This window comes from Salmo salar, chromosome 08 (assembly GCF_965601325.2).
Source record: "Salmo salar chromosome 08, fSalSal1, whole genome shotgun sequence".
Lineage (NCBI taxonomy): Eukaryota > Metazoa > Chordata > Actinopteri > Salmoniformes > Salmonidae > Salmo > Salmo salar.
The window spans coordinates 11,434,351-11,458,850 of record NC_138298.1 but is presented as its reverse complement, the minus strand read 5'-3'; the positions used below and the strand labels follow the sequence as shown (position 1 = coordinate 11,458,850).

Genomic DNA, 24,500 nt, shown 5'->3' with positions numbered 1-24,500 from the left:
GAAAACGGACACGTTAGCAGATCAAAGGGACTGTTGAAAGGAGAACATCCCATCCCTAAACTCTATGGGCGAGGCGTTTAGACAAGGACGTAAATGTGCTTTCCCCCTCGTCTCAAATAGATATTTAACTTAGGTAAACATTCATACACCACCAGCCAGGTATCTAGAATTTTCAGAGATTTGTCTTCGAGTGATGGACTTTAGCAGATTGCCCTTTAGTAGCTCACTGGCTGGCAGTGGTCCTGTGTGCACTGCATCCTGTGGCTGATTTGGCGCTCGCACACACACACACACACAAAAGATCACAACAAGCTCTTACAGTCTCACTGCACAATTAGATGTTCATCCATGTTCTCCAAACGTCAAATTTCAAGTTGCTCCAAACATCACATTTCAAAGTTAAGGGTTAAGTTTAGGCAAATAAAAAACAGTGTCCGAGACTGGGTTCGAACACGGAACCTTCTGATGGGATTACTTGACCATAATAGCGCTCACTGTTGCCGCTAGTGGACGGTTTTGAATGCATTTCCTGGCGTCCTCAGGACATGGGATAGAAGTCCAATTTCGACATCAACCTTGAACAATCTCCCTCGAGATTATGCATTTATATGATGTCAAAAACCATGGACAAACAAAACACAAATACCAAGCACCTTTTCACATATATTGTTTGAAAACTGTGATCTAACCTTTAAACATGTTCTCAACATAACCGCCTTCAGATTCTGTTTGTGTACCAAATGGCACCCTATGGGCCCTGTTCAAAAGTGTGCACTATTTATTTAACTACGCAAGTCAGTTAAGAACAAATTCTTATTTACAATGACAGCCTACCGGGGAACTTGTTGTTCTGCCCCTGCCTTGTTCAGAACGACAGATTTTTACCTTCTCAGCTCGGAGATTCGATCAAGCAACCTTTCGGTTACTGGCCCAACGCTCTAACCACTAGGCTACCTGCCGCCCCACCATACAGGGAATAGGGTGCCATTTGGGATACAAGTGCTGCGTAACAACCAGTGTCCTGTTGGACGAGAGGAGGATAATTTGAGCAGCAAACAAATGAGCAGACGATGGATCGATAGGGATTTCATACAAACACACACACTGACTCTCACTCACACACACCCATGCACAAACACTCACTCACACGCATGCACAAACACACACACTGACTCTCACTCACACACTCACACGCATGCACAAACACACACACACTGACTCTCTCACACACACATGCTGTCTCACACACACACACACACACACACACACACACACACACACACACACACACACACACACACACACACACACACACACACACACACACACACACACACACACCACCAAAGGATCAGCATATGGATCAACGTCCATGCTGCTGCCTCTGTCTGCACAGATAAGCTATATGGCCCACAGAAAATATGCATCCCAAATGGAACCCTATTCCCTAAAGTGCACTATATAGGAATTAGGATGTAATTTGGGACTCAGACATAGTCTGGCCTAGCTAGCATATAATGGGCAGAAACAATACTGGTAAGCCCTCCCCTCCCTCACATGCCATAGCGCTCCCCAAGGCAATTTAGCATGAGGCCACCACAAACACATCTAGGGTGCCACTTGGGACGCACCCTTAGATTGTCTAGCTACATAGTAGGCTTTGAGGGTTTTTTAAATGTACCCGGCCAGGCGCGATAAATTATCAGGGATCGGCCGGCATGGTCTGCCTGCGCTTGGGGAGATAATGTCGGTCCTTTCAGCACACGCGGGTAGCAGCCACACTGAGTTTGACAGGTTCTGTCTGTGTTTTTCCCTCCTCTCTCGGTCAATGGCTACTACCAGAGGCACAGGGACAGGCTCGCCTCATTCAGGCAAAGCGAAGTGCAAAGTGGTACGTCACAAGCTGTGTTGGTTGACCTTTTAAACTTTTTGGGGTAGTACTTTATTTTACAGTCAAGGTATTACCAGGTATTTACGAACAAACAGTATTACAACAAATGATATTGCCATTCGCCACATCAAACGTCCAACTCAATGGGTTAGTTTATGATCTCACTAGGTTATTGAAGACCAAGACCCACATTACCCATACACATAGTATGAAGCACACAGTACGTAGTTAGGACACCTTGAAATCAGAAGTGACACAGTAAAACAGAAATTAGAAATGTCTAACCTATGAACCACTGATACACGCCCTTTGTGGCAGAAAGTACATATCCATACCACAAACTGTTCTAGTAAAATCCAGGTCAATACCATTGGAACAAGCATTGCAAAATAAAGTGCTACGCTTCTTTTTTACTGTGTGTTTCAAATCTGTTTGGTGTAACCACGTGGCGCAGTCTTCCTTTAGCTTCCACCTTCCATTCCATCAAATTCTTAACTCAATTACAGGCACAATAATTGACTCAAATAATTAGAGAAATTTGAAAAACGTTCCATGATAATAGACAAGCTAATTAAAAAGGGCTGTTGACTTTGTTAAGGACTCTCATTAAAGTCTATAGTAATTACGGTTAGTCCATCACTTTTCATTCATTACGTTTCCAAATGAAAAGAAAACAAATACACACGCAAAAAAAAACAGAGGAATAACTACGATCGTCAGCATTAGGAGGACGTTTGATTGATGCGGTGAGTTCTTCTATTCCTGGAGGGAGTGAGATAAGACACCCACGCCAACTCAAGTCACCTACGGCAACAGCACTCTCCTTTCAAGGCAGAGAAACCGACAACACATAAAACAACGGATAATGCTGCAGGACTTTAGAGGAGCTTTATGGAAAGACGAGCAGGGTATATTATATTATGGATCAAAATAGGGCTTCGGTGGTGGGCGTTGGCATGGGTGTGGCTCAACAAAATTGAGCTGGGGGCCCCATGCCATGACAAAAACAAATCGACAAAAACAATTGAATTTTAACCGTAACTGTCTAGTTTTTATTTTGGTGAATGTTAGTTCTAAAAGATTAAATATATATACAGTACCAGTGAAAAGTTTGGACACACCTACTCATTCAAGGGTTTTTATTTATTTTACCATTTTCTACATTTCTACATGAAGAACAATAGTGAAGACATCAAAACTATGAAATAACACATATGGAATCATGTAGTAACCAAAATGTGTTAAACAAATCAAAATATATTTTAGATTCTTCAAAGTAGCCACCCTTTGTCTTGATGACAGCTTTGCACTCTCTTACATTGTTAATGTATTTCTTTGTTTAAATCAGGGTTACATCAGGGTACATCAGAGGTACATCAGGGTTACATCAGGGTTACATCATGGTTACATCAGAGGTACATCATGGTTACATCAGAGGTACATCATTGTTACATCAGGGTTACATCGAGGTACATCAGGGTTACATCACAGGTACATCAGAGGTACATCATGGTTACATCAGGGGTACATCATGGTTACATCAGGGTACATCATGGTTACATCAGAGGTACATCAGAGGTACATCAGGGTTACATCAGAGTTACATCAGGGTTACATCAGAGGTACATCAGGGTTACATCAGGGTTACATCAGAGGTACATCGGGGTTACATCATGGTTACATCAGAGGTACATCATGGTTACATCATGGTTACATCAGAGGTACATCATGGTTACATCAGAGGTACATCATGGTTACATCAGGGTTACATCAGAGGTACATCGGGGTTACATCATGGTTACATCAGAGGTACATCATGGTTACATCAGAGGTACATCATGGTTACATCAGGGTTACATCAGGGTTACATCATGGTTACGTCAGGGTTACATCAGAGGTACATCGGGGTTACATCAGAGATACATCATGGTTACATCAGGGTTACATCAGAGGTACATCAGGGTTACATCAGAGGTACATCAGAGATACATCAGAGGTACATCAGGGTTACATCAGAGGTACATCATGGTTACATCAGAGGTACATCATGGTTACATCAGGGTTACATCATGGTTACATCAGGGTTACATCATGGTTACATCATGGTTACATCAGGGTTACATCAGAGGTACATCAGAGGTACATCAGAGTTACATCAGAGGTACATCAGTTACATCATGGTTACATCAGAGGTACATCATGGTTACATCAGAGGTACATCATGGTTACATCAGAGGTACATCATGGTTACATCAGAGGTACATCATGGTTACATCAGGGTTACATCAGAGGTACATCAGGGTTACATCAGAGGTACATCAGGGTTACATCAGAGGTACATCGGGGTTACATCAGAGGTACATCATGGTTACATCAGAGGTACATCAGGGTATATCAGGGTTACATCAGGGTACATCAGTGTTACATCAGGGTACATCAGAGGTACATCATGGTTACATCAGAGGTACAACAGAGTTACAACCGGGTTACATCAGAGGTACATCGGGGTTACATCAGGGGTACATCGGGGTTACATCAGAGGTACATCATGGTTACATCAGGGTTACATCAGAGGTACATCATGGTTACATCAGAGGTACATCGGGGTTACATCAGGGGTACATCAGAGGTACATCATGGTTACATCAGGGTTACATCATGGTTACATCGGGGTTACATCATGGTTACATCAGAGGTACATCATGGTTACATCAGAGGTACATCATGGTTACATCAGAGGTACATCATGGTTACATCAGGGTTACATCAGAGGTACATCAGGGTTACATCAGAGGTACATCAGGGTTACATCAGAGGTACATCATGGTTACATCAGAGGTACAACCGGGTTACAACAGGGTTACATCAGAGGTACATCGGGGTTACATCAGAGGTACATCATGGTTACATCAGGGTTACATCAGAGGTACATCATGGTTACATCAGAGGTACATCGGGGTTACATCAGGGGTACATCATGGTTACATCGGGGTTACATCATGGTTACATCAGAGGTACATCATGGTTACATCAGAGGTACATCATGGTTACATCAGAGGTACATCAGGGTTACATCAGAGGTACATCAGGGTTACATCAGAGGTACATCAGGGTTACATCAGAGGTACATCGGGGTTACATCAGAGGTACATCATGGTTACATCAGAGGTACATCAGGGTACATCAGGGTTAGATCAGGGTACATCAGGGTTACATCAGGGTTACATCAGGGTACATCAGAGGTACATCATGGTTACATCAGAGGTACATCAGAGTTACATCAGGGTTACAACAGGGTTACATCAGAGGTACATCATGGTTACATCAGGGTTACATCAGGGTTACATCATGGTTACATCAGAGGTACATCGGGGTTACATCAGGGGTACATCAGAGGTACATCGGGGTTACATCAGGGGTACATCAGAGGTACATCAGGGTTACATCAGGGGTACATCATGGTTACATCAGGGTTACATCAGAGGTACATCAGGGTTACATCAGAGGTACATCAGGATTACATCAGAGGTACATCCGGGTTACATCAGAGGTACATCAGGGTTACATCAGGGTTACATCAAAGGTACATCAGAGGTACATCAGAGTTACAGCAGAGGTACATCATGGTTACATCAGAGGTGCATCGGGGTTACATCATGGTTACATCAGAGGTACATCAGAGTTACATCAGGGTTACATCGGGGTTACATCAGAGGTACATCAGAGGTACAGCAGGGTTACATCAGAGGTACATCAGGGTTACATCAGAGGTACATCAGGTTTACATCAGGGTTACATCGGGGTTACATCAGAGGTACATCATGGTTACATCAGAGGTACATCGGGGTTACATCGGGGTTACATCATGGTTACATCGGGGTTACATCATGGTTACATTAGAGGTACATCAGGGTTACATCAGAGTTACATCGTGGTTACATCAGAGGTACATCAAGTTACTGTACCGCTGGGGTATTCACCATCACATCACTGTATAAATAGACATGGTAAGCAGTAAAAGTAAAAGCATTTCACTGCACCCGTTTTAACATCTTCTAATCTATGTACACGACAAATAAACAATTTCCAAAGTTCTCTCGCTCTAAGGGTGCAGCGGAAGGGAGAAGGTGGGCAGATGTGGTTGGAAAAGTAGGAAAGGAGAGCGGGGTGGCTACGGGGGCAATTGTGGTGGATCAGAGCAAAGAGGGAGGGGAAAAAGCCGGTGAGAATGCGACTAGGGTCGCTGAGTCGTTGCTGGAAGTCCAAGAGGAGATTGAAACAAAAAAAAATGAAGCAGCTGTACCGAGGATTAAGAGGAAGAATTTAAGGGGTGATGAAGACTAATTCTAAGAGGAAGGTAGAGATTGATAAATCAGCTGAGCATAAACAGGTTATAGAGATGGTGGAGTTTTCCTCGGGGGGATAGCAAGAGTAAGTCATCTGATGCATCAAAACAAAATAGTGAGAAAAATGGGGTGGAAGGGAGGTATGGGATTGAGAAGGTATGTCAATTTCTGAAATTGACAAAAGGGAAGAAATATATGCAGGATTATAATGTAACAGATAAATAACAGGGGGGAGGTTTGACAAGCCCTGAAATCGACAGACTCAAGAAAGTTGTTACAAGAGTGACAAATTATTTAAATTCTAAAGGAAATTAAAATTCAGTCGCAGTCTTAACTCTGTAAAGAGATGTGTTTTCTGTCTCTTCCTCTGTATTTTTTTCAGCCATGAGCAGTTTTAAGATTTCATCTTTAAACGTAAATGGGACGAGAGACGTTAAAAAAGAGCTGTGGTGTTTGAGTTAATGAAGGGAATAGGAAGTGACATATGTTTTCTACAGGAAACACATAGTAATATTGAAAATTAAGTTATGTGGCAACAGGAGTGGGGGGGGGCAGCGGTGTGTGGGGGTGTGGCTATCCTGTTCTCAAAAGGTTTTTTGCCTTTGTCATATGAGTTTGAAGAGGTAGTTGAGGGGAGGTTATTAAAAGTTAGAGCGAGGTATGAAAACATCACTATGTGTTTAATCAATATATATGCTCCAGTAGTGGCAGTCTGATTGGGTATGTTTTATAGAGACATTATCAAATACCATTGAGAAATGTAACACTAAGGAGGATTTATTTCTTGCTGGGGATTTTAACTGCACAGTCAGTGATTTAGATAAGACACCACAAAGAACCTCAAATAGCCTCAAGGACGTTTTAAAAATGCCTTATTGTAACACATGAACTGTGGAGACACGAGACAGTACATATTGGCCCAAGTGAGAGAGAACACCATCTCTCTGGCCAGGTTAGATAGGTTTTATTGTTTTGAGCATCAATCTCAGGTCTGTAAATCAAGTGTGACAACCCCAGTGGGATTTTTTTAAGTCTTTTTGGGCCATGTTGAGAAAGGATTGGCTAGCAGTAGTTAATGATAGTTTAACCGGAGGGTTACTACCAATAAGCTGCAGAAGGGCTGTCCTCACCCTACTGCCAAAAAAGGGTGACCCTAGGGAGGTGAAGAACTGGAGGCCGGTGGCTTTATTGTGCACTGATTATAAGATCGTGTCCAAGGCTTTGTCCAACAGGCTGTTGGAGGTGATGGGTCAATTGGTACATACGGACCAGTCGGGTACTGTGGGTATTGTGTACCCGGCAGGCAGATAGGGGATAACATTTCCCTGATGTCACGTCCTGACCAGTATAGGGGTTATTTGTATTTGTAGGTTGGTCAGGATGTGGCAGAGGGTATTTGTTTCATGTGGTTCGGGGGTTATGTATATTGTAGGGGTGTTTGATTTATTATTTCCGGGGTTTTGGTTTATGTTCTATGTGATGTATTTCTATGTTCTGTCTAGTCTTTTGTATTTCTATGTTTTGTTAATTGGGGTTGGACTCTCAATTGGAGGCAGGTGTTTTCTAGTTGCCTCAGAGTCCTATATATAGGTGTGTGTTTGTTGAGTACTGTGTGGGAGATTGCTCTGTGTATAGCCTTGTGCCTTACCAGCATGTATATAGTTGTTGTGTTATTCTTTATTTTTGTGTTTATTTTTGGTTCTCATTCTTAACCAAATAAAAGAAGATGAGTGCACATATTCCTGCTGGGTTTTGGTCCACTTTATCCGACGACAACCGTTACACCTGATTAGGATTTTTTGGACGTCTATATGGCTATTGGGTTGGATGCTGGTCTAATTTCAATTGACCAGGAAAAGGCATTTGACCGAGTTGAACATCAATACTTATGGCGCACTTTTGAGGCCTTTGGTTTCAGCTCTGGTTTTATTGCCATGATTAGGGTGAAATATGGTGACCATTAACTTCAGTGTACTGAAAGTTAATGATGGCTTGAGTGCTCCTTTTAAAGTGTGTAGAGGTATTAGGCTGGGGTGTTCTTTGTCGGGAATGTTATATGCCATCACTATTGAGCCACTACTAAATAGCATTAGAAATTGCATTGAAAGGGTGTACCTTTCAGAGGATATTCCTCCTATTCGTCTCTCAGCCTATGCTGATGATGTAATTATTTTAGTGAAAAAAACAAGCAGAGGTGGATAGTTTGAGTCTCATGGTTGATCGGTTTAGGGGAATATCCTCTGCAAAGGTAAATTGGGAAAAAAGTTGTGCTTTACAGATTGGAAAATGGTCTGGAGGGATCATGGATTTGCCAGGGGGGCTGGAATGGTGTAAGGGAGGTTTAAAGTATCTTGGAGTGTACCTAGGTGATGACGGTACAATGGCAAAGAATTGCAATGGGGTGCTTGAAATGGTGGAAGGGAGGATGAGGAGATGGCGTTGGTTGTTATCTCGTATGTCATACAAGATGTGGTTGCCTCTGCACTGTGGCATCGATTGTCATGTTTAGAGACACCATCTGGCCTTCTGGCTAAGATACAGGTGATTATTGTAGATTTATTTTGGGATAAATATCATTGGGTTCCACAAAGTGTTTTGCATTTGTCAAAAGAGGAGGGGGACAAGGTCTTGTACATCTTGCAAGTAGAGCTGCTGCTTTCGAGCAGTCGAGCAGTCATTTGAAAGAGTAAGAACATTTCAGGGAGACAACTCAAAGGTGAAATCCATTAAAGCCAAGATAGTGGAATTCATTGCCCTTGACAATCAACCGTTCTCTGTCGTGGGTGATGTTGGCTTTCGTTGACTGGTCGAGCACCGGTACACACTACCAAGTGCGCTATTTGTCAGATGTTGCCCTACCGGAGTTACACAGTAATGGCGTCACTGCTATTAGCTTCACAACATACATACTATGGAACACCGTTTGAGTCTTTGCGTGTCAAAAAAGATACAGTAGCACTGTCAAAGCTGTACAAAAAAGGTCTGCAAAGAAGCAAACACCGGCCACGAACGATGTGTTTACAATACCACGTTGATAATAAAGCATAATTTGTTTGAACGCAACTTCCGGGGTAGCTAGCTTTAGCTTGGTACCTAGCTAGCACCAATACAACCAGCCTGAAAACAATGACCAATAGAAACTGCAGTCATTTTCATTATTCTTAGCAATGATTTAGGAATCCTTGTGAGTAAGTATTAGCTAGGTTGCCACTTGTTGTTTGCCTATTGAAATTGAACTTCAGTTCATGAAAATAAATAGCTAGCCAGCTACTTAACCTTGTTGCCCAAAGCTAACGTTATTAGCAGCCAGCTAGCTTCATCTTGCTAGTGAGATTCGACCGGACCGGGTAATGTGTCGTGAAGCTAGCCACAATAAGAATTAGGCACAATAGTGGAATTTGTGGTTTGCCTTCAAAATAAAAATAAGCCATTGACAGTGATGCAAATGAATACAAACAGTAGAATTATGCCATACTTTTATTTTGAAGGCTAACCGCAAAGTCCACTATTGTGGCTGATCCTTATTGTGGCTAGCTTCACATAGATGGGTTTGGGCAGAATGGGCAGAATGTAAGATGTGTTTTTAAAGGATTAGTCAAAATGAGAATAAAAGTGGATTTTGAGTTCTCGGCTATAAAAGAGCTCCCTTAGTTTGAGGAGAAGTGGGCTTACAAAGGAGCGGTTTGTTTTGTGGAGGAGGGGAAACTACTTTTTGTTGATGAAATGAGTTGAATGTATATATATGCTTTTGAATTATTTATTTTTTAGGGATGACAAATTTGTTGTTTAATTTCTGAAAAGGCACAGTGTGCCATTATTTGTGTTAATAATTAAGTATAAAATTGTAAGGACCAACGCCGGAGACGAGAAGCAGGTACGGGGAGTCAACATTTAATCAGGTACAGACAGGTAACAGAACAGGAACAGCGTCAGCACACGGGTAAACAAAGACAAATGACAATTAATGTTGAAGCAGGGAACAGAACAGAGGAACCAGACATATACAGGGAAGGTAATAACAGAGGTAATTGATTCCAGGTGAGTCCAATAATCGCTGATGCGCGTGACGGGGGAAGGCAGGTGTGCGTAATGATGGTGGCAGGAGTGTGCAATGCTGGGGAGCCTGGCACCCTCAAGCACCAGAGGGGAAGAGCGGGAGCAGGTGTGACAAAAATAAAAGTGTAGATGTAGGAAGACACGCATGTTGGCAATACAGGTCAAAAAGTCAGTTGTTGTTTTAGTTGACATTCAACCACTTTGACAGAAAGCACAGCAGTTGTGTTTTAAATATGTTTGCAAATGTTCATCAATAGCGTAATGGCTAGCGTATTCTTCTCACATCGAGTTTGCTTGACATGGTCCACTGGCTTTCCCTGCAAAATCAATAAAGCTCATCTTTGAGAGGAATATCTTAGTTCTCTAAACAACAGTACTACAGACCACAGAAATATAATTACTAGAATAGGAATCCACATTGAGTTTCTATCCCTTTAACTCATTATATTTCTATGTTACAGACCATCTCTTAGCTGTAGGCTGGTGGAGTGTATCATGAGTCGGTAGTCAATACGGGAGTACATTTACCTTTATTATCAATGTGTGTGCACATGAATGGGTCTATGAGTGAGTGTCATAGCGTATGTGTGTAGTAAGTGTGCATTCTGCAGTTGCGTAGGAGGAGGCTGATGAGGGAAGGACAGCCCATAACAATGCCTGGAATGGAGTGCTTGGTATCAAACACATGGAAACCATTTGTTTGATATATTTACCACTGTTTCATTTATTCCATTCAAGCCTTTACGATGTGAGCCCGTCCTCAGATTTAAAGTACAACCAGCCACCACCGGTTTGTGTTCAGGTGTTTACGACATGCCAGACAGGAAAATAACTCTTCAGCCATGTACATTTCTACGGGTTCAGCTCATGTGGCTCTGAAGTAAAGTACCAGACTACATCAGCAGACTGGAGGGGCCGAAACAGAGGCAGCAGCCGCTGACTATGCCTCTGAGAGAGACTGAATTCACGATCAATGGGCCAAGTCATTCATGTGTAAAGTACAGCACAGCAGTCCCTCCTCTAGCCTCCACTGGGGCCCGGGTACAAAGACTCGCCTTCCCCAAGGAGCCACAATGGGGACGGCTACAGCTCAGCTAAAACAGCCAAGGACCGCTAACACAGAAAAGATTTCAGCTTCTGCATGTTGGATTTTTGTGCAACTCAAAAGGGATTTCTATGGGGAGTTTTGGTACAACTGGTGACCGGGGAAAGTAGCTTGGCAGCCTGTGGACGGGGAGTGAAAGTCTTCTGGCTGACTAGGGATCTATGTGAATTAATCTGCATATGCTGCACTTCTACTGCTATAAGAACCGTCTCAGTCCCCTGTATCAGTATCCCTCTACGTTTCAAACACACACACACACACACAGAGTGCTAGAGCATAAGGAAAAATAATAGGACATTAACAAATGGTCCAGTGCGCTTTTAATTACTGTCACCCATGGCCGGAGTGCTAACGCTGTGGTTCCCCCAGATTAGAGCGACGCAAAAGAGAACACCGAGCCGTAATAGCTTAACTTTAGTTTCTCTTGCACTACTTTTTACACTACCTCTTTCTGCACTAATAGCATGTTGAAAACTTTGCCTTGTGCTACCGCAGAGGTACAGTATGTTGATGAGTATTCAAACCACAGGACCGAATTCCAAAGCCTTGAAAAAATTGCTGTAGATTGTTGAGGTAACTTTCATGGGTAGAGTATGTTATAATATAGCAATCTGTTAGATTTTCCATTGATCCAGTGCTGTGTCTCCTGTGCTGGGGCTGGGGGCCAGGCAGCAGACACTGTCATTGTCATGATCAGGCAGTCATCTCCTTGTCTACCTGTCTGGGTCCTGGCTCGGGTTTATGAGGTGTGAAGGCAAACAGGCAGGCCTGACCTGAACACTTCAGTGTGTGACTGTGATAGTGGCTAGCACACACACACCATCCCCCCCAGTCATACTGATGACAGGACGGGATAGAGTCTGAGGGTTGTCAAATGCCTCGGAGACGTCCTGTGTACTTAAGAGGTGTTACCGGGACTCTTCATTTGACACACTTGTCCACTCCACTCATTTGGGGGGCGGTGATATATGACTGGGCATTTGTGTCGGCTCCATTCATGTAAGGTGACTGGCTAAAAGGAGCTCCGTGACAGTGGATTCTCTGCTTGGTCTTCCAACCCGCTTTAGCACAGCCTTGCAGGCTGGAGCCTGATAACATGTATGTGGAAGCCATATCAGCCACTGTGTGGAGCTGGATAATCTAGCCAGTATAAGTTATCCTAGGACTCCAAATGGACTGGATAGGTGCTGACAATTGGGTCTATTTATTTATTTATTTAGGCCTATTTAATTTACCATTTATTTTACCAGGAAGTTAAAATTCTTATTTACAATGACCGCCTGGCCTGGCTATCTATATGTCTGAGCCTGTCTGCCTCTCTCCATCCCTACCTTGCTCCCTCATTTCCTCTCTGCCTACCCCTCCCTCCCTTCTCTGCTGTACTGACCTACTCTAAAAGTTCACTGAGTCTCTCCAGCGTCCAGAGGTTGGAGTGACTGTTGACCGTGACACAGAGGTCCTGGCCTTGTCTCTGCTAATCAGTCAAGCCCTCTCCAGACAGACGAGGTCCACTCAGAACGCTGACCTCTTAGAGCGTGGAGCCCATGATGATAGATTATTATTACATAATAATTATTCCATGGTTTAGAGACCTAAGGGAATATGACTACAGATGATTATTACAATAAAGATAAATATGATTGTATAAAGATGATTACATATTATTAGAGTACTGGCTCAGCCTGTACTTTGTAGGCTACTTCATGTTCATATTCAGGCTCCTGTTTAAAAGAGCAGGTCATATTCCCTCTACTGTTGACTCGTGGCACGTAGAGGTTAAGATGCCTGTGTTTTCCTCTCTCTTCTCTTCAGTCTTTCTCTTTATTTCCCTTCAGTCCCTCTCAGTCCAAATGTTTACACACTTCCATGGCAGCTGAGTTGACTTCCCGGTCGGACAGACTCATCGTAAGCTACCCAGTAGGAGTGTCAGTGTTGGGGTACGTCCCAAATGGAACCCTATTCCCCATTTAGCTCACTTCTTTTGATCAGAGCCCTGTGGTATTCCCTATGGGCCCTGGTAAAAGGTAGTGCACTACATAGGGAATAGGGTTCCATTTGGGACAAATGCACTGTACTACTCCATCAGCAGCAGGCAGCAGTGCTAGCCAGCTAACTGGGAAGGCTGCTGTATAATAAATGGGCCTGCTATCTCCTGCACTGTCAGGTGGTATAGCTAGCAGGCTCTCTGGGAGTCTCCAGAGGCAAGGCTTTTATTCCCCGGCTGAGAGCAACACTAAATCATCCAAATTGACAAGGGAAGAAAATCTAGCGCGTCCCCGTTCATATCCGAAAGCAGTTCTCCTATGCACTCGTACCGGTACTACTGTGGGCAAGATAAAGTAGCTTGCCTATTGTGCTTATTCCTCCGAGCTCGGTTGCAAAGGCAACCAATGCCTCCGTATGCGAGGCCGAGAGAGACATTCATACAGCTGAACAGCAACGAATGCTGTATTCATGCTGTATCAACCACCTAGTTTGGTTCTCAAATGGCACTCTGTTCCCCCATAGGGCTCTGTTCAAACGGAGTGCACTATATAGGGAATAGGGTGCCATTTGGGACTCGGACCATCGGCTAGCACTCACAATGACCAGGGATGGCCATGTCTCCGTTCACAGTACAGCTACAAATGAACTAAGGGCAATCTAATCGAGAGAAAGCTAATTGATATTAGTAACATACAGTGCCTTCAGAAAGTATTCACACCCCTTGATTTTTTCCCAACTTTTTGTTGTTTTTGGATTTACGCTTCTAGACATTTTTACAAATTAATAAAAAACAAAAAGCTGAAATGCTTTGAATAAATAAGTATTCAACCCCTTTGTTATGGCACTCCTAAATAAGTGCAGGAGTAAAAATATGCTTAACAAGTTACATAATACGTCTCATAGACTCACTCTGTGTGCAATAATAGTGTTTAACATGACTTTTTTAATGACTACCTCATCTCTGTACCCCACACATACAATTATCTGTAAGGTCCCTCAGTCGAGCAGTGAACTTTAAACACAGATTCAACCACAAAGACCAGGGATGCCTCACAAACAAGGGCACCTAACGGTAGATGAGTAAAAAAAAAAAACAGACATTGAATATCCATTTTAGCATGATGAAGTTATTAATTACACTTTGGATGGTGTATCAATACACTCAGTCACTGTAAAGATACATGTGTCCTTTCTAACTCAGTTGCCGGAGAGGAAGGAAACCGCTCAGAGATTTCACCATGAGGCCAATGGTGACTTTAAAACAGTTACAGTTTAATGCCTGTGATAGGAGAAAGCTGAGGATGGATCAACAACACTGTAATTACTCCACAATACTAACCTAAATGACACAACACATCACTGAGTACCACTCTTCATATTTTCAAGTATGGTTGTGGCTGCATCATGTTATGGGTATGCTTGTCAGACTAGGGAGTTTTTTTTTTGTTGATAAAAATAAAACAGAATAGAGCTAAGAACAGGCAAAATCCTACAGGAAAACCTGGTTCAGTCTGCTTTCCAACAGCCACTGGGAGATTAATTCACCTTTCAGCAGGACAATAACCTAAAACACAAGGCCAAATATACACTGGAGTTGCTTACCAAGAGTTACAGTGTTGACATAAATGGTCTTGAAAATCTATGGAAAGACTTGAAAATGGCTGTCAAGCAATGATCAACAACCAACTTGACTGAGCTTGAAGAATTTATTAAAGAAAAATGGGCGAATATTGGACAATCCAGGTGTGTAAAGCTCTTAGAGACTTACCCAGAAAGACTCACAACTGTAATTGCTGCCAAAGGTGATTCTAACATGCATTGACTCAGGGATGTGAATACTTACGAAAATAAGATATTTCTGTACTTAATTTCAATAAATTTGCAACAATTTGTAAAAACACGTTTTCACTTTGTCATCACGGGGCATTGTGCGTTGATGGGTGACAAAAAACACTGATTTAAGCCATTTTTGAATTCAGGCTGTAACACAACAAAATGTGGAATAAGTCAAGGGGTATGTAGAACAAAGGGTATGTCAAAGGTACTGTACTGTAGGTTGGAGGAGAACGCCATAAAGTAGGCTAGCTAGCACATGTAGACCTATTAGGTTCTGTCAAAAAATACTTCACTATTCCATTCTCTAGTTCTCTGTCCCAAATGGCACCCTATTGCACTACTGTGGGTCCTGGTCAAAATAGTGCACTATATAGGGAATAGGGTGCCATTTGGGATATATCCCACAGTCACTACCAATTAGGACCATAGTGGCCCAGTACTGACCTGTGTGATGTGTGGGAGAAGTTGAAGCACAGAATGGAATAGAACACGATTGTGTTGTATCTCTATGATCTGAAGGTCCACCAGGGGCTAATTAGTTTAAACTAATACAGTACTGACTCTTTCTTAATACAAGCCCTCTCTTCCACCTTCTCTCTCTCCCTCTCTACTCTCCGTCTCCCCTTCTTTTCCTCCCTCCCTCCCTCCCTCCCTCCTCTTACATGGAAAGTGTGTACTCACTGAGATAATTATAATTTCCAGTCAGAGACACCTGACGCTTGCCTGCCCAACAACAAAGACTTGCGGGGGAACTCACACTACACACAACCTCACAATCTCGCCAATTCAATGGGCATCATGTCTGAGGATTCACACGTTCACCCATGATCCCAGATTATAGAAAATAACGAGCCTGGCTAAAATAACACAGAGAGAGATCAGCATTACTGCATGTTCAAGTTGCTCTAATTAAAGCTACAATCTGGAATCTGGGAAACATATTCTAAACTATTATGTGGATGTCAGGGACTGTGTGTCTTTGCATCTACACTGTATAACAAATCTAGTTGTTTGAACTAATTATTATTAAGTAACTGGTTCCACAGCCATTTTTTTTTTTACTCAACTTTTCGGTCCAAGTGTTACTGGAACAAAAAAAATGTGTTGGCCCAAACTTAGCTCCAACTTGAGAAAAAAACATATGCAAAAGTGCAGTCAACTTAACATTGTGTTTGCTTAAATTGTCTCATATGTTCATTCAACTAACTAAAAAAGTATGTGGAACTAGTTACACACACACCCAGTGCTTGTAACATATAATGTTTTAAATTTATATATTTGACACACATGCGTATGAGCGTGACTGTGTGTGTGCATGTGTGACTGTGTGTGTGTGTGTGTGTGTTTGTGTGTATGTGTGTGAGACTATAAATAAACTGGACAGTGGAGTCAGTATGTCACATCATCGGGCCCTTTTGTCACGTCCTGACCAGTATAAGGGGTTATTTGTTATTGTAGTTTGGTCAGGACGTGGCAGGGGTGTGTTTGTTTTGTGTTGTCGGGGTTTTTGGGTAGCATTCTATGTTTTGTATTTCTATGTTTAGTTTATTGTTTTGACCTTCAATTGGAGGCAGCTGTTCCTCGTTGCCTCTAATTGAAGGTCCTATTTAGTAGGGGTGTTTTTCATGGGGTTTTTGTGGGTAGTTGTTTCTAGTTTAGCTGTGTGCCTGACAGGACTGTTTTCGTCGTTCTTTTTGTTCAGTGTTCATTTATTTAATAAAGAAGAAAATGAGCATTCACGTACCCGCTGCATTTTGGTCCAATTCCTACGACGGTCGTGACACCTTTAAAAGGTAGCATCATAGCCTTGGGAGGGCTGCAGCCTACCCTACCCAAGAAAGTTACCCCAACAATCTACAGCAAAGGCTTTGTAATTCATTGAAAACATTGTATGTTAAAAGCAATGTGTGTGTGTCTGTGTAACTAGTTCCTCAGCCTTTTTTAGGTAAGATTCCCAAATAATAATTGGAGCCAACTATTTGTATTTAGTTCATTCATATGAATGAACATTTGAGACAATTTCAGCAAACACTTTATTTTGAGTGCATTTTTTTTTTTGCATTGCATTTGTTTTGTAAAGATGGAGCCATGTTTGGGCCTCCATTTTGTTTTCAGGTAACATTTGGACTGAAAAGTTGAGTAAACTAAAAAAGTCGGTATAACCAGTTACTCAATAATAATTAGCTGAAACAACTAGATTTTATTTTACAGTGTAGAACGCTGCCTATCAATTTGAGAGGGGTTATATTTCCCTAGCCCCATCACTCCACTTCATACCAAAACTATCAGGAATCAAGGTAAGACCCAGATGCAGGCACGTCGAATTGACAATGGTTTAATGTTCCAACTGGGGCAGGCAATAGACACGTCAAGGCAGGCAGGGGTCAGTAAACCAGAGGTGGGGCAACGGTACAGGACGGCAGGCAGGCTCAGGGTAGGCAGAGGTCAATAATCCAGAGGTGGGGCAAAAGTACAGGTTGGCAGGCAAGCTCAGGGGCAGGCAGAGTGGTCAGGCAGGCGAGCTCAGAGTCAGGACAGGCAAGGGTCAAAACCAGGAGGGCGAGAAAAAGAGAGACTGGGGAAAAGCAGGAGCTGAGACACAAACACGCTGGTTGACTTGACAAACAAGACGAACTGGCAACGTACAAACAGAGAACACAGGTATGAATACACAGGGGATAATAGGGAAGATGGGTGACACCTGGAGGGGGTAGAGACAATCACAAGGACAGGTGAAAATGATCAGGGTGTGACAAAAACAAGTGACGCTGCTGCCGTTCTTCTGATAAACAAATCCCAGACTAACTTTAAAGAAACAACAGGAATCATTCCATCGTAGTAGCAGTAATATACAGATTATTCTATTCATGGAATTGAATAATTGAATTGTGTTTCTGTGTGTGACAGCGTAATTCATATTTCACATTATGTTCGTAAAACTCTTGGGTTATGCAGGGGGACTCAAATGGATTGTAATTGCCGAGAGGTTCAGGTATGGGCGACAAAGGTAAATGAATGATCACACACACAAAAGTAATTATTTAGTTGTGACTTTCCTTTAGTCCTCCTAGGGACTAAATAATAATAATAACAACATTTTGTACGCAATGGAACAAACATTGTTTGCTACACTTTAATATAAAGGCTAATATAATCATGCTATCACTTATGTGTGTGTGTATGAGAATAGCTGTTTAGATGGGGTTCAATCTCTGTCTGCATAATTCTGGATTCATTCACAATGGAATGCAATATAATAATAGGATAATATGATAATGATAAATAGCCTGTGTGTGTGTCACTGTTTATACGGCGTTCACTCACTGTCTAGGATTCATTTAATTCTGGATTAATAAACCCTTCATTAAGGGTTAACCAAACTCAATTTGCATCGGCAGGTTAAATTTGTCAACCGCTGCCTGTAAATGGATATCTTATTAAAACGAGGAAGAAACGCATCTCCCCTTACAGATGTAGGATCTCCATTTCAGCCAGTTTGCTAGAGCAAGAAAACAATCCTGCAGCAACAGGAATAGTGAATTATTATGTCGGTTGGTGCAATGTTTTGTAAGGGAAAATCACGTCTGAAATTTCAAAGGAGGAAATTGCAAATTTAAACCAGAAATACACTACAAGTGACAGGAAAGCTATCCTGCAACAGGGTGATCAAACGAAGATCCTACATCTGCATGTGAGTCTGCAGGAAACAAAGCCAAACACAAAGAAAAAGATCCCCGCTTAGGAGAAATAAGGACACATTGGCCTACACATGCAGGTACACAAATCAACAACAAAAAAAAGAAGCTATCACACAGACATGCAAAGTACATGCAAACACCAACCACAGTTCCAAAGCACAGTTCACACACACAAGTGTGGGTCTCCATTAGTCTATATATCCTATCGAAGCCAAGCCCTCATCCACTTCTCATATCAGTCTGCAAGCCCTTGCTGTGTTTACTAGGAGGAGCAGCTCGGCCATCGCACGGCCGTACCAATTACCTACAGGACGTGTCAGAGGCGAGGGGCTAGAGTCAGCACAGGGACAGACAGACAGGGACTAATGAAACAGGCTGGATGGAAAGTCCTTTGATGTCACACGAGCACGTACACACGCAGACACACGCACGCAAAAACGCACTGCTCTAAGCAGAGGGTTACGCCACCGCACAGCCTTGTCACACTCCGTGTACCACACACAGAGAGCGTGCATGCACTGTCGAGTAACAGCACAACTTGGCCTTTATTTGTTTTCTAACAGAAAACATGCTGGATGGAGCGGGAGGTAGAGAGGGAGAGAGGGAGAGAGGTAGAGAGACCAGGCTGAAGGGAATGAGGTACTCGTTTACTACGGACAAAGACGGACACTCCCAGTCATCAACAAGCAGAGACAAAGTCACGACCTTGTTGCTCTGCCAAACCACACCACATGTCCACCTCGTAAATCACATTCATTATACCTCACTCCAAAAGCCAAAACGGGGGCAGTGGCCTACAATATGCAGCCTCAGTTTAATCTTGATACAGAGTTACAGACCTGACAGAATAGTGTAGAGGCCTAGGACATGAGATGGGCCTAGTTAGATAGCATGAAAATAGGTATGGTGTATAGGTTCAGTTTATACCAGAGATAAATATAGACTGTATGCTGACAAATGAGGACAGAAGAGCACAGAGCATAGCTCAGTCTACACTTTTCTTTCATATCCAGTCTCAAACAGAGTTCTGCTGTTTGGACAGTGTGTTTGGGATGAGTTAGCTTAGGAACTGCAAACTGTAAAACGGCTGTCATGGGCCTAGTCTGGAGAGACTCAGACACCCGGAGGACTGTGCCCAAAACAGATAAGGCAAGGAAGCAGAACCGCACCATCACTGATCAGACGTGACAGGGTCGTGATCCAGACCGTGCGTGCACGAGCACGAGCGTGAACTCACACCCCCACACACACACACACACTTCTCTCTCTCTTCCTCAGAGAGGTAACAGACCCTTCCACAGTGGCTGAGGTGGACAAAAAGGGCATCCGTGCTCAAGCATGACTCCCACCGGCCTTTCCCCTGGCTAGCCGAGGAGGAGCTGAACCCTTTGGATCCCTGTGTGCTCCTGGGTGGCAGCACCACTTGGTTACCCACAGAGATGAGCCTGACGTGTGTGTGTGTGTGAGAGAGAGAGAGAGAGAGAGAGAGAGAGAGAGACTGTGACTAGCTGTCTCTGATTAAACTAGCGCTCCTCGCTAGCTAGCAACAGGCTGAGCCAACTCATCCCTGTCAATGCCATTCTAAATCTATTCACAAAGACAATGTTCATCTATCCACGCATTGATTTCAGTCATTCAATTAACTTCACCTGCCTGAGATTGAAGCCCAGAGAAAATATTATTGAATGTATTCAAGTCAAGGGAATGTGAATACACGGCGAGTGGCACTTGAATATCAACACCGAAGTTTCTTGAAGGTCGAAGTTGCAGATGGCCGAAGATAATCGAATGTGAAGTGCGTGCAGTCTCTCAGACAAAAGATGAATCAGAATTAGTTCTAAAGTTGAATCACTGGTAAAGCTTTAGAAGTCTACGTTGGACTGAGTGCTACCGACTGTTGGAGACCATAACATTTGAAAAAGCTGGAATTTTGGCAGCACTTGACTTCACAGGCCTTGAGAGTGATTTCAGATCACTTTGTTGATGCAACTACAGTAAAGAAGGCTAATAAACAATTATGGTAACAACCCTAAACTAGCCCAAACATGGAAACTGTCTTAAACTAGCCCAAACATGGAAACTGTCTTAAACTAGCCCAAACATGGAAACTGTCTTAAAACCAGCCCAAACATGGAAACTGTCTTAAAACCAGCCCAAACATGGAAACTGTCTTAAAACCAGCCCAAACATGGAAACTGTCTTAAAACCAGCCCAAACATGGAAACTGTCTTAAACTAGCCCAAACATGGAAACTGTCTTAAACTAGCCCAAACATGGAAACTGTCTTAAAACTAGCCCAAACATGGAAACTGTCTTAAAACCAGCCCAAACATGGAAACTGTCTTAAAACCAGCCCAAACATGGAAACTGTCTTAAACTAGCCCAAACATGGAAACTGTCTTAAACTAGCCCAAACATGGAAACTGTCTTAAAACCAGCCCAAACATGGAAACTGTCTTAAAACCAGCCCAAACATGGAAACTGTCTTAAAACCAGCCCAAACATGGAAACTGTCTTAAAACCAGCCCAAACATGGAAACTGTCTTAAAACCTGTTGGGGCTAGGGGGCAGTACTTGCACGGCCGGATAAAAAAACGTACCCGATTTAAACTGGTTACTACTCTTGCCCAGAAACGAGAATATGCATATAATTAGTAGATTTGGATAGAAAACACTCTAAAGTTTCTAAAACTGTTTGAATGGTGTCTGAGTATAACAGAACTCATATGGCAGGCCAAAACCTGAGTAGATTCCATACAGGAAGTGCCTTGTCTGACAATTTCTTGTCCTTCTGTTGCATCTCTATCGAAAATACAGCATCTCTGCTGTAACGTGACATTTTCTAAGGCTTCCATTGGCTCTCAGAAGGCGCCAGAAAGTGGAATGACGTGTCTCCTGTCTCTGGGCGAAGAACAGCAGGATAATTTGTGAGTGGTCAGGCTGGGAACAGTGACACTGGAGATGCGCGTTCATGAGAATTCTCCATTGTTTTCTTTCAGCCTTTGAATGAATACAACGTCGCCCAGTTGGAATATTATCGCTATTTTACGAGAAAAATAGCATAAAAATTGATTTTAAACAGCGTTTGACATGCTTCGAAGTACGGTAATAGAATATTTTGAATTTTTTGGTCACGAAATGCGCTCACGCGTCACCCTTCGGATAGAGACCTGAACGCACGAACAAAAGGGAGCTATTTGAATATAACTATGGATTATTTGGAACCAAAACAACATTTGTTGTTGAAGTAGAAGTCCTGGGAGTGCATTCTGACGAAGAACAGCAAAGGTAATCCAATTTTTCTAATAGTAATTCTGAGTTTAGTGAGCACCAAACTTGGTGGGTGTCGAATTAGCTAGCCATGATGGCCGAGCTATCTACTCAGAATATTGCAAAATGTGCTTTCGCCGAAAATCTATTTTAAAATCTGCCACCGCAATTGCATAAAGGAGTTCTGTATCTATAATTCTTAAAATAATTGTTATGTATTTTGTGAACGTTAATCGTGAGTAATTTAGTAAATTCACCGGAAGTTTTCGGTGGGTATGCTAGTTCTGAACATCACATGCTAATGTAAAAAGCTGTTTTTTGATATAAATATGAACTTGATTGAACAAAACATGCATGTATTGTATAACATAATGTCCTAGGAGTGTCATCTGATGAAGATCATCAAAGGTTAGTGCTGCATTTAGCTGTGGTTTTGGTTTTTGTGACATATATGCTTGCTTTGAAAATGGCTGTATGATTATTTTGGGCAGGGTACTCTCCTGACATAATCTAATGTTTTGCTTTCGCTGTAAAGCCTTTTTGAAATCGGACAATGTGGTTAGATTAACGAGAGTCTTGTCTTTAAAATGGTGTAAAATAGTCATATGTTTGAGAAATTGAAGTTATAGCATTTTTGAGGTATTTGTATTTCGCGCCACGCGATTCCACTGGCTGTTGACTAGGTGAGTTAAACTATCCCAAACATGGAAACTGTCTTAAACTATCCCAAACATGGAAACTAGTACATCCATCTGCCTTCCTCACTAAACTGTCAACCCAAAATAGGCTGTGTACCTGTAGATATATCTACTGTCTGTGTAGACACCAACACAGCCAATACAAGCCAAAAACATTCTCTCATCTCTCCTTTACCCTCCTTTACTTCTTCCCACGCTACTCATCTTTGCTCCTCCATTCTCTTTCCCTCTGTTTCCCTTTCCTCTTTTCTCGTTGAAACGGCATGGTACAGATAAGACAACCGCTTGATAGATAATCGTCACTGGCCGTGACAAAAAAAAGGTCACATTTCATTTTTTTTTTTATTATATCATGCCTGGCAAATATAAAACTCGGCGGAAGAGTTGGAAACACAATGGAAAAAAAGTGCCTGAAATGAACCAAATCAATCACACAGGCTTTGCCTTAGAGTAAGTGTTTCCCCTCCTCTTTCTCATCTATTTAAAATCAAATCTCTGTTGTCTCCCTTCGAGCTGTGATTTAGCGTTTCCCACTGCTGCACTCTTTGGAGACAGGCTGCCTTCATGAACTATGTGGTCATGTAATAAAATGAAGTATAACATTTTCATATTTTATTCTAGACTGTTGAGGTGCAGTATAAGGACCCAGGCTATCTGACTAAGAGAAACAGCAGGCTGCATGACCAGGCAACTTCAGTCAAATGAATAGAAAGCTAAAGCTCCAGTGCTGGGTGACCAGGCAAGAGAAATAACAGGCTGCTGTTCCAATGTTGGACTCGGTGTCAGTCGGAGCAGTATGGGAGAGACAAGGTGTCAGTTTAAAGAAAGAAAGAAAGAAAGAAAGAAAGAAAGAAAGAAGAAGAAAGAAAGAAAGAAAGAAAGAAGAGAAAGAAAGAAAGAAAGAGAAGAAAGAAAAGAAAGAAAGAAGAAGAAAGAAAAGAAAGAAAGAAAGAAAGAAAGAGCTGTCCAAGGTGGAAGCCTTCTCCCTCACACGCAGAGAGAGAAAGAGGACACTCCCACTGTTCATAAACACACACTAATGTCTCTCTCATCCACAAATAGGCTAGACAAACAAAAGCTGACTCATCTCTGTCTCTGTCTCACACAAACACACACACTGCTCAGAGCAGTGTGTGTGTGGTGGTGTATTATCTCTGTTCCAATCAGTGTGGTATCTGCCATGTGACTTCCAGTGGGGGGGCCTCCTGTGGGAAGCACAGCCCTCAGCCACATCACGTTCTGCTGACCAAGCACTAGCAACACTGACTGTGTGTGTGTGTGAGTGTGTGTGTGTGTACGTACGTGCGTGCGTGCGTGTGTTAGACAGGGGAGTGGGGTTGCAATACAATGTTAACCAATGAACTGCCGGTGACGTTCAACTCTCCTTGCCATCATCACCACAAATCAACCAGCATATACACACTAGGACCACAAATGAAGTGTCGTTTGACAAGCAACCAATTGCTACACAGCACAACAAGCTACAGGTTCTGGTTCGTCCAGGGATGCCAGAACCATCCGTCACTAACCCAGAAATAAACTCAACAGCAAAGATTAAAGAGAACAGAAATGATGCTTGATACAACGGCGCAGGCCGAAGCCGGCAAGAAGAGT

At 42.6% G+C, this 24,500-nt stretch overlaps 1 protein-coding gene across 1 annotated transcript in view; it reads right to left on the bottom strand.

The window, feature by feature from the left end:
* The window catches only part of LOC106609934 (catenin alpha-2), a 767,831-nt gene that overhangs the window by 702,127 nt on the left and 41,204 nt on the right, over positions 1-24,500 (bottom strand). The window lies entirely within an intron of this gene.